The 17,433-nt window shown below is 36.3% G+C and overlaps 1 long non-coding RNA gene across 2 annotated transcripts; it reads right to left on the bottom strand.

Moving 5' to 3' along the window:
- Positions 1–726: 726 nt before the first annotated feature.
- Positions 727–17,405, bottom strand: LOC144368539 (uncharacterized). 2 transcript variants are annotated; one of them, XR_013428304.1, is made up of 2 exons: positions 17,265–17,405; positions 727–2,380 (listed from the first exon to the last, which is right to left on the bottom strand). It is a non-coding gene; the product is annotated as an uncharacterized LOC144368539 (long non-coding RNA). The 2 variants fall into 2 exon arrangements; XR_013428303.1 differs by lacking the exon at positions 727–2,380 and adding an exon at positions 16,985–17,176.
- Positions 17,406–17,433: the final 28 nt, after the last annotated feature.

Here is a 17,433-nt window from a genome sequence, read left to right as displayed (position 1 = left end):
AAAAAGAAGTGGAACTTAGAGGGAAGAGGTTAGCTCATCAGGGAATATTGGGACCCCTCCCCTACTCTTCATTCCTTGGCTTCCCAGCCACCAGGAGGTAAGTAGTTTTCCCACCACACACTGCCCACAATGATATTCTGCCCCAAAGCAAAGAAACTTACTGACCATGGACTTAAACCTCCAGAACTGTGAACCAAAATAAAACTTTCCTGTTTTTAAGTTGATTATCTCAGGTATTATGTTACAGTAATAGGAAGCTGGCTAACACAAACCCTGAGAGTGATTTGGGGAAAAGTTAACACTTTATTTCTTCTTAAACTAAATTATTATTATTTTTTTTATTGGAAATTGAACACAGGGGTGCTTAACCACTGGGCCACAACCAAAACCCTTTTTGACTTTTGAGACAGGGTCTCACAAAGTTGCTTAGGGCCTTGCTAAGTCATGGAGGCTGGCTTTGAACTTGTGACCCTCCTACTGCAGCCTTCTTAGTCACTGGGATTACAGGCATGCACCACCACACCCAGCATTGTTCTTAAACTAAATTATTCAAATCAGAAATATTGTTTGGAGCTAAGGATGTAGTTCAGTGGTAGAATGTTTGCCCAGAATGCTCAAGACCTTTGTTTCCATTCCCAGCATTGAAAAGAGAGACAGGGCTCAAGAAAATATTGCTCAATGGATATACACCAGAGTTTGGGGAAATTTTGGAACATGGAAACCAAGAAAGCACTGAGAAATTTATTACTCTACTAATATTAGAAGTAAAAGTTTTACTTAGATAGCAATTTACTTGCCTTGTTGTACCTTATGTCATCTTCACTAAGTCTGTGCTGTTACAGTTCTACGTTAAATAACAAAAACAAACTAATTATATATTTTGCATAATTGTTATGTTACAACAGTAAGCTAAGACTAATAATATAAATCCACCATCCACTGCCAACTACATTCTTATAGTGGGTGCTCAAGTACATAAAAATGTGAACAAAAAAGTCTTTATATTTATCTTACAGAGGATATAAACATCAATTTATAAGGAAGAAACACAGGCCTTATTCAGTTAAAAGTAATGTAATTAACATGATTACAAAAGCATTTATAATAAAGCAGCAGAAGTGTTTAGATCACTTGTAGCTCCATTCGGAGTTTATATAACCTTTTAAAACAATGTCAAAACAATAAAATATGAGGCAAATATCCAATTAATTTGTATTGCCCTAGCATTCATTTCCCTCCAAACAACCTAGTCTTAATTCCTATGGCATACAGCATGGTTTGGGAAAGGAAGAAGCTGAAAATTGGTCGTTTCTGAGTTCCAGTTGTGTGGCCTGTAGGTGACAGAAGTGACAGTGAAGCTAACAGGGAAATGCAGTCTTCCCCCACAGAACCCACTTTTCCTACAGTCTGTTGTCACAGTCTTCAGAATCCAACCACGCCCTCCCCACCTCTAGGTCTCCAGCTAAAATCTCCCAACTCAATCTAAACTATTTATTTTAAAGACTCCTGATTTCCCTTCTTTTGCCTAGGTCCCCTGAAATTTATTCTCAGCAGTGAGCCTCTCTTCTCAAAGCTCTCCAATGACATTCTTTTTTTTTTTTCTTTTTTTGAGAAAATAAAAAAGAAAAAGAAAGTTTATTGCTTAGCTAGTAGCAAAGGAGAAACAGGGAACTCCTGTCCCAAAGGCTGTGATTCTGACCATCTGCAGGAACATGGGGCTTTAAAGAGGTGACTCAAAGGCCACATTCCACGTGTTCTGTCTGGAGTTGTTATTCACTTGTTAATTTGGGAGAGAGTCATTTCTGAGATCTTCTGGTCCATCCCCAAAGTCTAGAATAGTTCCTCTGGTGGGAGTGTGCTCAGGGACAGATGGGGAAGAGAGGAAATCCCCAGTCCCCTGAGATTAGGGAGGGGGAAAGACTGGGGAGGAGCCGGGAGAGAAGAGAAAGAAACATGTTCATTTTAAAAATAAGGTGCATGGCAGAGCAGCAAGGGCTATATTCCAAGCATAAAGTGGACCTCTGTTACATTTCCCACCATCAATTTCTACAATCCATTTCTAAGGGAAAATGGGCGAGGACATCTCCAAAGTGTTTCCTGCTGAAAGTGGGAGAAGTTGGGAGAAGTCATCCAAGTCCTTGTTCTCTCTTAGGTGGGGTGGGGATTGCTAAAGGCATCCAGCATCAGAGCAGTCCAGAGGTCCACAGTGGCAGATGGCAGGTGAGTGGCCAAGGCATACACAGGGCAGGGGTCATGGGTTCAGAGGTCTCAGTCCATAGAAGACTGCTTCATTCCCTGGTGCTCCAGCAGGACGTCAAGGCAGAGGAGTGTGGCAGAGGGAAGCAGCTCACACGTTGATCAGGAAGCAGAGAGTGACATTCTGTCGTAGGGGAAAGTCGACATCCTCACGTTAGAGTCACACACAAACTACTGTCCATCATCTGTCTGCCCCTCGGCTGCCCTGACCACTTTGCTCTTTATGAACTACTTCAGGAATTTTGTAGTTGCTCTTCCCTTTACCTGTAAAGTTTTCTGTTTGTTTGTTTTTTTATCAAGAGTCCATGTGGCTTATTCCTTTCACTTCCTTCCAGTTTTGCTCCATGTCCACTTTTCAGCAAATTATTTCCTGAATATTTTATTACTTTTTTTTTTTTACATATATTGTTGTTTTTTTTTCTTTTTTCTTTTTGTGCTAGGGGTTGAACTCAGGGCACTTAACCACTGAGCAACATCCCCAGCCTGTTTTAAAATTTTTTGTTTTGAGACAAAGTCTAAGTTGCTTAGGGCCTTGCTAAATTGCTGAGGTTGGCTTTGAACTCACTACCCTCTGGCCTCATCCTCCAGAACTGCTGGGATTAGAGACATGCACCGTCACACCAGTGTCTTTTTTCTTTTTTTAAGACAGTGTCTCATTACCTTGCACAGTCTGCCCGCAAATGCTTGGTCTAAGCAATCCTCCTGCTTCAGCTTTCTGAGTGCTGGGACTACAGACTGCAGGCACATGCTACCATGCCTGCTGAATACTCTATTTGTAACTGCAAACTTTACACATTCCAATACTCCTCTACCTCCCTTGTTTAAACATGTTTTACTTTTCTCTATAGAATCTACCACCATATAATTACTATATATTTTACTTATTTTCTTTATTGTCTTATTGTCCTCACTAGATTGTAAGTTCCATGAGGTTAGGGATGTTTGTGTTTTGTTCAAGGCTATATTTCCATGGTTAACACAGTATTCAATGCTTGTTGAATGAATTTATACCATCTACAAATCCTTTAGTAACCAATAAGAACTAGATGTACACATATGTGGCCCAAAGACTTTTCTCTAAAACTGAAGAGAAAAATAACTTTAGCAGAGGTACAGTGGTGCATGCTGTAATCCTGTAGCCCCAGCTACTTGGGATGCTAAGGCAGGAGGATGGCAAATTGGAGGCCAGCATAAGCAATTTAGTAAGACCCTGTCTCAAAATAAAAGGGCTAGGATGTAGCTCAGTGGTAAAGTGTCCCTGGGTTCAACCCCCGGTCCAAAAAAAGAGAAAGAAATAAAAAGCAGCATTATATTAACCATTCACAGAAGAATTAGGCGATCATTCTCTTCACTTTTTGCTTAAGAACTGATGTCATCACTTAACTTTCAGAAAGATATAATTCCTAAATGCTTCCACAGAAGAAAGGTAAGGAATAAGAATAGAGATTATGACATCCTTTATTCTCCAGTCTTCTTCCAAAAGTTGACAAATTCCACACCCCTTCACCAAGAGTTAAAGACCAGATATAGCCTTTTTTTTCCTCTAAGGAAATGATTTAACCAAAATTAAAGGAAGAATGTACAAGCTATTCCCAGGAACTCATGGATAGATGGAAGAAAGACCATGTCCTAAGAAATGTCACAGACAAATGACTCTGAACTTTACACCCTTTTGAGAATTCCTCACCAGTGCTAAACCAGGCACATTATCTCATTTATATTAACATACTGCTCCTAGAAATTGAACAAGACATGTTAACATGTGGATACGAAACAGAAAAATTTCCACATACAAAACCACCAAACTCAGATTTGGGAACTGAAGTTTCCTAGTCCTTCATTTGAAAGACAGTGGTCTAGTGAGATTAGTTCTGAAACAACTTCAGATATTAGTAAAATACACTATAAATCAGATTACCTGGTTCTCAATTCAGTTTTCATAGTATCATACTACTTTCTGAATATGAGTGTTTTGACCAGGAATCAAATCATTCTATGGCATCTGAGTTTAAATTACTATCCCACCAGGAAATTAAAAGTCAAATTTCCTAGTAATATTCCTAAAGTAAGTAGTGGAGGGTCAGAATGTTGTTACATACTTCAACAACAACTGAAAGTTAAAGGGAAAAAAACTCAAATTCACTATTATTCACATAATTGGGCCATGAACAGCGGAAACAGTCATTTGCTGTAAAATTTACTGGGCATAAGCATGGATTCTGGTATTCAAACCTCCAATTCAAGTCCCAGTTTTGTTACTTATCAGTGGAAATCATCTTGAACTAAGATGCTATTTTCTTATTTTTTGTTGTTTTTGTCTTTAGAGACAGGGTCTGGCTGTGTTACCTAAGCTGGTCCCAAATTCCTAGGTTCAAGGGATCCTTCTGCCTCCACCTGCCAAGTAGCTGGAATTAGTAGCAAGCACAACTGGGCCTCTTTGTGTTCTTTTTGGTTTTTGTGGTATTGGAGATTGAACCCAGGGGTATTCTACCACTGAGCTACATCCCCAGCCTTTAAAAAAAATTAGGGGGCAGTTCTAGGGATTCCCTAGTCCTTTATTTATTTTTTTATTTCAAGTCAGGGTCTTGCTTAGGGCCTTGCTAAATTGCTGAAGCCGGCCTCAAACTTATGCTCCTCCTGCCTCAGCCTCCTGAGTAGCTTGGATTGCCAGTATGTGCCACCATGGCTAGCTTCTTTTCTCTCTTTTTTTAAAGCAGATAAAACATATTTCAAAACAATATGTTGTATTCAATAAACATGATTTTGTAAATTAAAAATAAATAAAAATTTAAAAATAAAAAGAGAATAAGAACACTATTTATTTCATAGAGCTGTTCTGAGAATAATGTATAGAAAGTTCTTAGCCCATGGCCTAACACACTGATATATTCATATTGACAGATACATTGTATGTTTCAATCAGTATTGCCATCAGACATGAATGGAAATTATCATCATATTCGCATACTTCAAACTTTATAGATATTTATTAAACAAATCTTCCAAATTAGAATGCTTGTTGATTTGAAACCTATAGCAGTTACTTTTATCTAGTCTTTAAGAAATGAAAAAATTATATAGTCAATTCATGCAATCATTCATACCCTGTAGTCCCAGCCACTTGGGAGCCTGAAACAGGAGGATTGCTTGAGCCCAATTAACCACAGAGCTGGCAACCTAGCAAGACCTTGTTTCAGAAGAAAGACTGCGATAAGCAAGCTTTTTATTATCTATTTCAGTAAAAAAAAAAAAAATGCTTTCCTCTCTTTTTTAAAAAAAATATTTATTTTTTAGTTATAGATGGGCACAATATCTTTATTTTATTTTTATGTGGTGCTGAGGATTGAACCCAGTGCTTCATGCATGCTAGGTGAGCCATGGCCCCAACCTGCTTCCCTCTCTTATTCATATAACCATTACCCAGTGGGACAGCACCCAATTTTGTAGAACCCATTAGTTCTTGGTGCCTTCTTGGTAGTTCAACACCGCCCTCTGCCGGACTGCTGAAAAATTCCAAAGCCAAATTAAATACTTAATAAAAATTGATGTTTTCTCAAGTAAATTCTAAACAGTTCTATGGAATTGATCTTTTCTTTAATCACTGCTAGAAGGTAGTCAGGAAAAAAAGCAAATATTATGTCCTTTCTTAGAAGACCACCAAAATGGTCAAATCTACACTCCTCTGTAATTTACTTGGGAATCTGGAAAGAGGATTCATATTTTTCTTATGTCATCCAATAAATTTATTGGTATGAACCACCTAGGTAAGTTTACAGCCCTCTTTTTGTTCTGCCCATGTAAAACTACACTTTGTTTAACATGCCAGTGTAGCAGTTTGCCCAGTAACAACATTAAATATTTACTGGGTATCCTCTAAGTGCAGGACACTATACTAGGTAAAAAGGACAGGAAAAAACCTTCCCTGTCCTTCAGGAGATGATAATCTAGTTTCCAAAACAGGATGTGTAAAGAGGATGTGTACAAAGAAACATTCAGTAAAAGGCCCACTGAAAAAGCATGCTTCTCTAAATGTGCTTCTTTGAGGCACCTTGGGAAAGTTACTCAGTTTTCTGAACCTCAGTGTATCTGTAATATGGCAATAACACCCAGCTCAAAACAAAATTTGCAAAGGCTATTTGAAATATTTGTAAAGGTCTCAACAAAAGATGGCTGTTATTTATTATAACCCTTATGAGAAAAATCTTAAATAATAATGTCCTACATTATAGAAATTTCAAACATACCTCAACATTATAAAAGCTATATATGCTAAACCCAAGGCTAATATCTTATAAATGGAGAAAATTTGAAAGCATTTCCTCTAAAAACTGGAACAAGACAAGGATGCCCTCTTTCACCACTTCAACAATGTCCTTGAAACTCTAGCTAGAGCAATTAGACAGAAGAAAGAAATTGAAGGGATATGAATAGGAAAAGAAGAACTCAAACTATCACTATTTGCCAATGACATAATTCTATAGCTAGAAGATCCAAAAACTTCCATCAGAAAACTCCTAGAATAAACGAATTCAGCAAAGTAGCAGGATAAAAAATCAACACCCAGGGGGGGGAAAAAAAAAGGAGAGAATTGAACAACAGCAGAGGAGGTAGAGAGGGAAGATGGGAGGGGAGGGGAGGGGAGGGGGGGTAGTAGGGGATAGGAAAGGTAGCAGAATACAACAGTCACTAACATGCCATTATGTAAAAATGTGAGTATGTAACAGATGTGATTCTGCAATTTGTATTTGGGGTAAAAATGAGAGTTCAAAACCCAATTGAGTCAAATGTATGAAAGATGATATATCATGAGCTCTGTAATGTTTTGAACAATCAAAAAAAAAGAAAAAGAAAAATATCTGGAAAAATAAAAAAAAATCAACACCCATAAATCAAATATTTTCCTAAACATCAGTGCTGAATCCACTGAAAGAGAATTAAGAAAAAATATCCCATTTACAATATTCTCAATTAAAGTAAAATATTTGGGAACCAACCTAACAAAAGAGGTGAATGACCACTACAATGAAAACTAAAGAAAAAAACTGAAGAAGATCTTAGAATATGAAAAAATCTCCCATGCTCCTGGATAGGTAGAATTACTATTGTCAAAATGGCCATAGTACCAAAAGTATTATACAGATTTAATGCAATTCCTATTAAAATCCTAAAGACATTCTTCATAGAACTAGATGAAGCAACCATTAAATTCATTTGAAGAAATAAGAGGCCCAGAATAGCCAAAGCAATCCTTAGCACGGAGAGTGAAACAGGAGGCATCATAATACCAGATCTTAAATTATACTACAGAGCACAGTATTGGCACCAAAACAGAAGACCAATGGTACAGAATAGAAGACACAGAGACAAACCCACATAAATACAGTTATCTCATACTAGACAAAGGCACCAAAAACATAGAGAAGATAGTCTCTTCAACAAATGGTGCTGGGAAAACTGAAAATCCATATGTGGCAAAATGAAATTAAACCTTATCTTTCACCCTGCACAAAACTCAACTCAAAGTAGATCAAAGATGTAGGCACTAGAACAGAAACCCTGTGCCTAACAGAAGAAAAAGTAGACCCAAATCTTCACCATGTCAGCTTAGGACTGATTTTCTTAACATGACTACTGAAGCACAAGAAGTAAAATCAAGAATCAATAAATGAGATGGACTCAAACTAAAAAGCTTCTTTCTCAGTAAAGGAAACAATAATGTGAAGAGAGAGCCTACAGAATGAGAGAAAATCTGGTAAATGCATCTCAGATGGAGCATTAATCTCCAGAACTCAAAAAACTCAACACCAAAAAATCAAAATATCCCAATCAATAAATGGGCTAAGGAACTGAACAGACACTTCACAGCAGAAGAAACACAATCAATAAATATACGAAAAAAATGCTCAACATCTCTAGCAATTAGAGAAATGCAAATCAAAACTACTCTAAGATTTCATCTCACTCCAGTCAGAATGGTAATTGTCAAGAATATAAGCAACATGGGGCTGGATTTGTGGCTCAGTGGTAAAGTGCTCGCCTAGCATGTATGAGGCACTGGGTTCAATCCTCAGCACCACATAAATGTAAAATAAAGATATTGTGTCCACTTAAACCTAAAAAATAAATGTAAAAAAAGAATATAAGCAACAATAAATATTGGCGAGGATATGGGGAGAAAGGTACACTCCTACCATTATGGAAAGTAGTCCTTAGAAAACTTGGAATGGGGGTTGGGGATGTGACTCAAGCCGTAGCGTGCTCGCCTGGCATGCGTTCGGCCCAGGTTCGATCCTCAACACCACATACAAACAAAGATGTTGTGTCCGCCAAAAACTAAAAAATATTAAAATTTCTCTCTCTCTCCTCTCTCTTTCTCTCTCTCTCTGTTTTGAAAAAAAGAAAACTTGGAATGGAACCACCATTTGACCCAGCTAGCCCACTCCTAGTGGTTTATACCCAAAGGACTTAAAAATCAGCATACAACAGTGACACAGCCACATAAATGTTTATAGCAGTTCCCTTCACAATAGCTAAACTATGGAACCAACCTAGGTGCCCTTCAACAGATGAATGGATAAAGAAAATGTGGTATAGATACACAATGGAATATTATGCAGCCTTAAAGATGAATGAAATAGTGTTTGCCAGTAAATAGATGGAGCTGGAGAATATCATGCTAAGCAAAATAAGCCAATCCCAAAGAACCAAAGGCCAAATGTTTTCACTGTTGTGTGGATGCTAATTCACAATAAGTGGGAGGGTTAGAGAAGAACAGAGGTACTTTAAATTAGACAGACAGGAGCAAAGGGAGGGGAGGCGATATAGGGGTAGGAAGCATGAATCAGACATTATGACCCTATGTGCATATATGATTACTCAACCAATGGAATCCTACATCAGGTACAACCAGAAGAATGAGAAGTTATACTCCATTTATGTATGATGCATTCTATTGTCATGTACAACTAATTAGAACAAATTAAAAAATTTTTCATTTGCTTCAAGTGGGAAGATATATAAATAATTTGCAACTTTTTATAATATTAAATATTCTTTCTAGCAAATAAAAAGTGATCTTGATCAGACATTTGATTGAGTTGATATTAAGTTATTTCTTTTAATATTTTTTTAGTTGCTGATAGATCTTAATTTTTTTAATAAGTGGTGCTGAGAATTGAACCCAATGCCTCACACATACCAGGCACGTGCGCTACCACTGAGCCACAGCCCCAGCCCCGATAAGAAGTCATTTCTAATGGAATAATTTCTTTTTAAAAAAACTTTTTTGTAGTTGTAAATGGATAGAATGCCTTTTATTTTGTTTATTTTTATGAGGTGCTAAGGATTGAACCCAGTGCCTCACATGGGCTGGGCTCTACCATTGAGCTACAGACCCAGCCCTAATGGAATAATTCAATATGAAAAATATCACACTCTAGACTCCTTTATCCCTAATGAGATTTAAGGAGATATTAGAATATGAATTTTCTTATACTTAAGTCATATGACTTTCCTGGTCCCTTGAAACATTATCTAAGATCTTAAAAATAATTCAATCACGTTTATGGTCCTTTACATATCTAACACTACGGAGCAGCCCAACAACAGAATCATGATTCTAGCAATAATCAAACTTGATACATTTTAAGAAATTAGAACTTATTATGAGTCTCCTTAACATTATTAAGGCCTTTTAAAATTTATTTCCTGGATTTTTCATAATTTCTCAGGAAAGCAAGAATATAACAAATGCTTTATATTTAGTTTGTAGATGAAGAAACATAGCAAAACTAAGCATGGTATAAAACATTTGCTAAGAAAAATTAAAGCTAGGCCAAAGTCTGTATGTATTATCTCAATTCTAACGCTAACCACAGTAGCTGTTATTTTCTCCTTTCACAAATGAGAAAATTAAGACAGAGAGAGGTTATGTAACTTGCCAAATTCACACAGAAGAATTTAATCCAGGTTGGTTTATTCCAGAGTCTGAAACTTTAAGCTCTATCTTATGTTCTATTACTTAAAAATAATAGTTTTCTTAAAAATTTATGTGTCCGACACCAGTATGTGATTGAATAAATAAACTCTTCTTTACAGAAGAGTTTCTATTTATTTATTTATTTGTTTCTTTGTTTATTTACTTATTTATGGTACTGGGGACTGAACCCAGAGGCACTTAAACACTGAGCCACATCCTCAGCCATTTCTGTATTTTTTAGAGAGACAGGGTCTCACCTCGCTGAGTTGCTGGAGCTGGCTTTGAATTCATAATCCTCCTGTCTCAGCCTCCGGAGCCACTGGGATTATAGACATGTGCCACTGTGCCCAGCAAGAAATTCAATTTATAAGTGTAAAAGAAATAAGGAAAATAATCCCTGTTATGTAAACATCAGTTGTTTGAGGCAAGACCTATTAATGGATTGCTGATAAGATTAAACAGGGAAAAATATGAGAAACAAGATCTTTTCATCATTTTATTAAGTACATTTGTCTACATGATAAATACTTATTACAAGGAGATAAGTAGTTTACAGTGGAGAAACCTAGCAGATACCAATACCATCTAACCCAAATGATCAAAGTTAGCATCATCAATAATAAGAAATAAACATTATGTTCTCCCTGTATTGAAAGTACATCATTTCTGTGATGATTCTGCCAGAACAACCTTACTCTAATAATGAGAAAACATTAGATATATCTATACTGATATTTTACAAAACAATTGACCTTTGACTCTCCAGCAGTGCCATGAAAGGCTGAAAAACTGTCACTGATTGGAGAAAACTAGGATATGACGACTAAATGCAGCATGGGATTCTGGACTGGTTCCTGGACCAGAAAAACCTTAGTTGGAAACTGGTGAATTTGAATAAAGTTTTTAATTTAGTTCATGGTGTTTTGTTGATATTAATTTCCTGGTTTTGATCTCTGCACTGTATACAAAAATCTTTATAAGATGTTAATTTTAGGAAAGATGGGCAAAGGTTATAAGGGAATTCTATTTTTGCAACTTTTTTCTAAGTCTTATTTCAAAATAAAAAATTGAAAAAGAAACAATTTTCTTAAAATTCATAATTCAACCTTTACTAATTTATCTTCCTCTGTCTCCTCAGAGAGTCCAAATTGGTAAATTCTTCCATGAGGTGACTAGTGTCACTGGGAAAGGAGCTAAGAAGAATTATCCAAGGATCAAACCTGTCCTTCATTTACTATATGCTTCTTTTTTATTTATTTATTTTTTCTTTTTTTTATTGGTTGTTCAAAACATTACATAGTTCTTGATATATCATATTTCACACTTTGATTCAAGTGGGTTATGAACTCCCATTTTTACCCTGTATACAGATTGCAGAATCACATCAGTTACACTTCCATTGATTTACTTATTGACATACTCATGTCTGTTGTATTCTGCTGCCTTTCCTATCCTCTACTATCCCCCTACTATATGCTTCTTAACGAGACTGGATGATGACATTATCCAATAAACTTGTATTTATACGTTGTAAAACCAAACATTTCAAAACTAAAGATCTGCTGGGTGCAGAGGCACAAGGAATCTGAGATAGGAGGATGTGAGTTCAAAGCCAGCCTCAGCAACAGCAAGGTGCTAAGCAAATCAGTGAGACTCTGTCTCTAAAAACAACAACAACAAAAATCCAAAGAATCTCTTTCCTAGATTAGTATCCATAGTCTCTAATCATGAAATAAAATCATTGCTTATGAATCTGAAATTTTGTGTTTTAATATAAGACATTATACAGTGAAATAACACTGTTAAGCTTTGCTTAATAAAGTACATTTCATTATCAATATGCTTTATACATGTTAACTCAGTAATATTTACTGTAAGAATGTAGAAATAACTGTGTAAAGCCCATAAACGTAAATAAACAAATTTATAGTTATCTAACATTATAGCTACACTCAAAATGTATTAACCAAATCCAAAGAAGAAAAGTAAGTGTGAAAGCACTTCCCTCAGGTTCTTAGGGTATCATTATGAGTCCATTTCATGAGCAGATACTAGCAGAAATGGACCAAGGATTATGAAGCAGAAGGTTTAGGGGAATGTAATAGTATTATTATTATTATTATTATTATTATTATTATTATTATTTATAGTTGTAGATGGACAGCGTGCCTTTATTTATTTTAATGCGGTGCTAAGGACTTAACCCAGTGCTAAGGATTTAACCCAGTGCCTCTCACATGCCAGGTGAGCACTCTGCCTCTGAGCTACAGCCCCAGCCCACTTGTTATTGTTATTATTATACCAGGGATTGAAGCCAGGGGCACTTTACCACTGAGCCACATCCCAGGTCTTTTATTTTTTATTTTGAGACAGGGTCTCACTGAGTAGTTTAAGTCCTCAATAAATTGCTGAGGCTAGCTTTGAGCTTGTGATCCTTGCCTCAACTTCCCAAGTAGCTGGGATTATAGGTATGGACCCAGCATTTATTCTCTTTCTTTATTGCTCAATCTAGTTAGGGGAAAACAAATATTCACTATGTTTATCAGCATAAACTTAAGCTTAACTACACAACATAAACACAAATGATTGAACTAAAAGTAGGAGGGATCAATATGGATTGCATGATCAGTTTTATCTATTTGACATTTCCAAAAGAGCAACAACAGGAAAAAAAAACTGCCTTTTTTTTCCTTTTGCTATTGTGTATTTTCAGTATTCTCAACCATTTTATAAAGTACAAGTAAGGGAAAAATCAAAGGATAGACGTAGGGCTGCACATTCTTATTTAAGATTTAAGTATAAAAATACCACATAAGCAGTGGCCCCTTCGGACAGTTTCAGTGCTTTTTCCTACATATTTTTTTTTCTATAGATAACATCCAGGGCTGAAGGACTTACTCATCCCCTATTAGGGGATGAACTGTAACCCTTTCAAAATTTATATGTTGAAGTCCTAATGTCCAGTATCTCAGAATGCAACATATGTAGACAGGCTCTTTAAAGAAACAATTAAATTTAAATAAGGTCATTAGGGTAGGCCCTAATGCAACAGACTGGTATTCTTATAAAATGAGAAGATTAGCAGACATACACATTGGGAGAGATCACACAAACACTGGGAGAAGATCACTATCTACAAAAGACCTCAGATGCCTTCATCTTGGACTTCTAGCCTCCAGAAATGTGAGAAAATACACTTCTGTTGTTTAAGCCACTCAAGTCTGTGGTATTTTATTACAGCAACCCTAGGAACTTAATATAGCAACTAAAAAAGTATGCATAGATATTTATTTAAGGAATGAATGTTGTATTTTTTTCGGCACTTAATTCTGCTCAAAGCTGAGGCTGGTGGCTGACTTTTCACCAGTAAGGCTGAGGAAACATTTTTAATGAAATAAAACATGTTGAGAGCCACAACCAAGTCAAGATGGCGCCTGGCATTTTGCCAGAAGGAGTGGTTGAGAAGTAACAGCATCGATCCATTAAGATGATGATAATTAAGTTAAGCTGTGTATAATTATTAAGATAATGACTGACTGCTGTAACTGGATGATGCTAAATCGAAACAAGCTGTGTATTCAGTTGTGTATATAAATAAACCTCTGCTGTCCGGCAATAAGGCAGCTCCTGCTACCTCGGGTGCCCACTACTTTTGAGTTCCTGTTGAGTTCTCGAGGATATTGTGTCCATCTACAGCTAAAAAAATATTTTAAAAAATATAGTATCAGTATTATAATTGAAAGACTCTGTTCTGATTGCCAGTTGTCACCCTCTTGCTCCCACTTTAGACACAACCACTAATTTGAATTTGGTTATAATTTGCATGCAGCATTTCTTTGTACATTTTTCTACAGGCCTGTAGTCCTAATCAATATGCTACTGTTTTTTGCTTGCTTCCCAATGTTATGTAAATAATACCATATTCTACAAAGACTGTGTATGCTGCCTTTATCCCCCTACCATTTTTTTGATATTCGACCACAAGGATGCCCTTAACTCTGGTTCATTTAAAACCACTGAATATAGTATTTTATTATGAAACTACTATTTATTATAAATAGGATTTATTTATTCATTCTTCTATTGATGGACATTTATTTTCAATTTAGGTTACTTTCAACTTTTTTACTATTATCAGAAATACCGGTAAGGACATTTTTGTACATGTCTTATAAACATGTAAGAAATTCTATAATCTCAGCAATTTGGGAGGCTGAGACAGGAGGGGGTTTGCAAGTTCAAGGCCAGCCTGGTAATGCAAAGGTCTTATTTAAAGGAATTTCAGTTACCTGGCTCTTTCAAAATATTGATGGTGTTTCTATGGATAGGAATGGTTCTTGCTGTGGGCTTGTTCCCACACAGAAATCCAGCTTCTTTGGTAATCTCAAAATCTCAAAAATAAATAAATAAGCAAGCAAGCCTGATGCAGTGGTGCACTCCTGTAATCCCAAAAGCTTGGGAGGCTGAGTCAGGAGGATTTCAAGTTCAAAGCCAGTCTCAGCAAAAGCAAAGTGCTAAGCAAATCAGCAAGACCCTGTCTCTAAATAAAATACAAAATAGGGCTGAGAATTTGGCTCAGTGGTTGAGTGCCCCTGAATTCAACTCCCAGTACCAGGGGAGAAAAAAAAAAAACACTCACAAACGAATTTATTTGCAATCAAAACTATGAATTCAGGATCATTACTTTAAAAGAATCCTGCACGGATTCCACAGATGGTTGGCCGTCATGCTATACAAACTCAGCTAAGCAATACAACCACTCACTAGGACTATTATCAATTAACTTACCCAGAGAGCTGGAGTTATTGATTGTGCAGAAAGAACTCTTTATGCAAATAATTTTTACTTAATGATTGGAAGGTATTAATACTTTCACTGAGCCAACTGGGATGAAAATTTTTACAAATTATTTGATTCTAAACCTTTAAAATCAGTTGAAGCACATTTTTTCCCAACTTTTGCCTTCATAAAAATTGCATGCTTTACAAATTATGATGGAGTGGGCCAAATCTTCCCATGCATATTTCTATTATTGTATAGTAACACAAAATAAGATTATTATGGAAACCACATTTAGAAGTTATAGCTTACAAATTCTGAAATCAATTCTATTTTTAAACTTCCTTGTTAACAGGTATATTAAAGAAAGAAATGAGTTAAGAAAGCATACTAATCTTTTTATTTCCAATAACTAAAGCTAATATATGTCTGTGTGTATGTGTATGTAAAAAGAGCAAGCATTTACCATGTGCCAAGCTCTGTACATTTTTGGCACATCATTTCATTTAATTCTCACAATTTCTTGTGGTAGATTATGTTATCACCATTTATCAGAGGCAAGCAAGGTTTTCCTAATATTTTTTCAATTGCTATCAAATAGGAAAGCTAGGTAACTGCAGTCTCACTGAATTTTATCTTTATTTCCCTCCTCGTCAGGACTTGAGGGAGAAGTGTTTATACAATTCAGAATAACCCAGAGTTTGCCATATCTTTATTGTAATTATACTGAACCTTATTTACATATTGTTTTATATTGAGTTTTAATGGGGGAAAACATGATTTTGATTAAAACCTCTAAATATACATTTTGGAAGAAGCTGAGGTGCATATAATTATCATTAACTAATTTACATACATACATACAAGTTTAAATAAAATGCACAAATGTAAAGATCCCATTTTTAAACTTCTTGTTGTCTACCCTTAAAGCATTGATTTCTTGGACCCAGTGAAAATAAACGTCTCAAGCAAGTGCATTTGAAGCTTTTGTAGCATAATCATTCATATTTGAAAGACATTATTTATTTTCCAAGTTTAAGATCTTTATTTTAAAATATATTTCTTGATTACAGTGTATTTACAGTCTAAACAAGTAAAACACTTCAATTGACTGAATTTTCTATCTGTTGCCTATAACAAATTACTCTGGGTTTATCCTGGATGAGTCACAAAGCAAGAGTTCGGACTTTATCACTGGTTTCAGCGCTAGTTTTAGAGAGATGGGGAGACAAAAAATGTTCTTGATCTGGAGACACTGAAAATGGCTTGTGTGGCTTTCTTCAGGAAGAAAGTAACGGCTGTCAAACTTCAGGACCATGGAGGCACCCTTTAAATACACAATTATTTTGTTCAAAATGTTTTTGTTCCATATCTTATCACTCAATGCATAAAATAACACAGCCACTGACATCAATGGAATTTTATGGGAAATGAAATAACCCCCTTGCCAAAATAGGCATTTTCCTTCTCCCTCAAAAAAGTTATAACTGCCCAAGTATAAATAACCAAAAGGATGTAGATTCTCTCCATGTTTTCTTGGCAAACGGATTAAGGTCTAAAAAAACACAAATTTCATGGACCATGCCTTTTTCTCCTCTAGGTTCTTTCTCAAAAAAGTGCAGAAAATAGGGGGGAAAAAAAACCCTTATGATATAATACAGTCCAAATTATAGGTAAGAAAAACAAAATTCAAGTGACAAGGGAGATGAATTGGAGGTGAATTTTACTGGTGGTATCTGTAGGTGAATTTTTTTTTTTTCACGAGCATTGTTTCATCACTTTCCGTAATGTAGGAACATTTTTAGTTGACAAGGACAGAATTTTAGGGGCTGGTATTGTGGCTGAGTGGTGGAGCACCTGCCTAGCCCATGCGAGGCACTGGGTTCCATCCTCAGCACCACATTAAAAAACATACCAATAAAGATACTGTGTCCATCTACAACTAAACAAAATTTTTTAAAAAGAAAAGAATTTTACATAACATTTGCCTTTATTTGTATCCAGGTAACACAGTTATCAAAGACTTGCTTCAAAACACATCTCAAAAGTAATAAAACATTCAACTTCCAGGAGAAAAACCCGAAAAGAAGGCATTCTTCACAATTTCGAAGATGACAAAAAGTTTCAAGTTGCCAGTGACTTCTGGTGGGTCCCCTGGAGGATCTGGAAATTGGACATGCTTATTTATAACACCAGCCGATTAAGGCCTGTCTTAATTGACTACTTCTGAGGGTAAACTGAAATAACTTACTTGTCAATGCTGGACACACTGATTAACCCATCCCCCAGCGCTGGCCGCTGTCTCAGTGGAGAGACTCGGGAGCATCCATAGTCCGTCCACAGCGCGCGGGGCCGGCCGCGGGCCGGGGAGGCCTGCCCCGCTCCCTGCACGCCCAGCCGCCCGTCTCCGCGGCCGGGAA

This window comes from Ictidomys tridecemlineatus, chromosome 11 (genome assembly GCF_052094955.1).
Source record: "Ictidomys tridecemlineatus isolate mIctTri1 chromosome 11, mIctTri1.hap1, whole genome shotgun sequence".
Lineage (NCBI taxonomy): Eukaryota > Metazoa > Chordata > Mammalia > Rodentia > Sciuridae > Ictidomys > Ictidomys tridecemlineatus.
The sequence above is the reverse complement of the archived record's forward strand: the minus strand, read 5'-3'. Positions and strand labels throughout refer to the sequence as shown.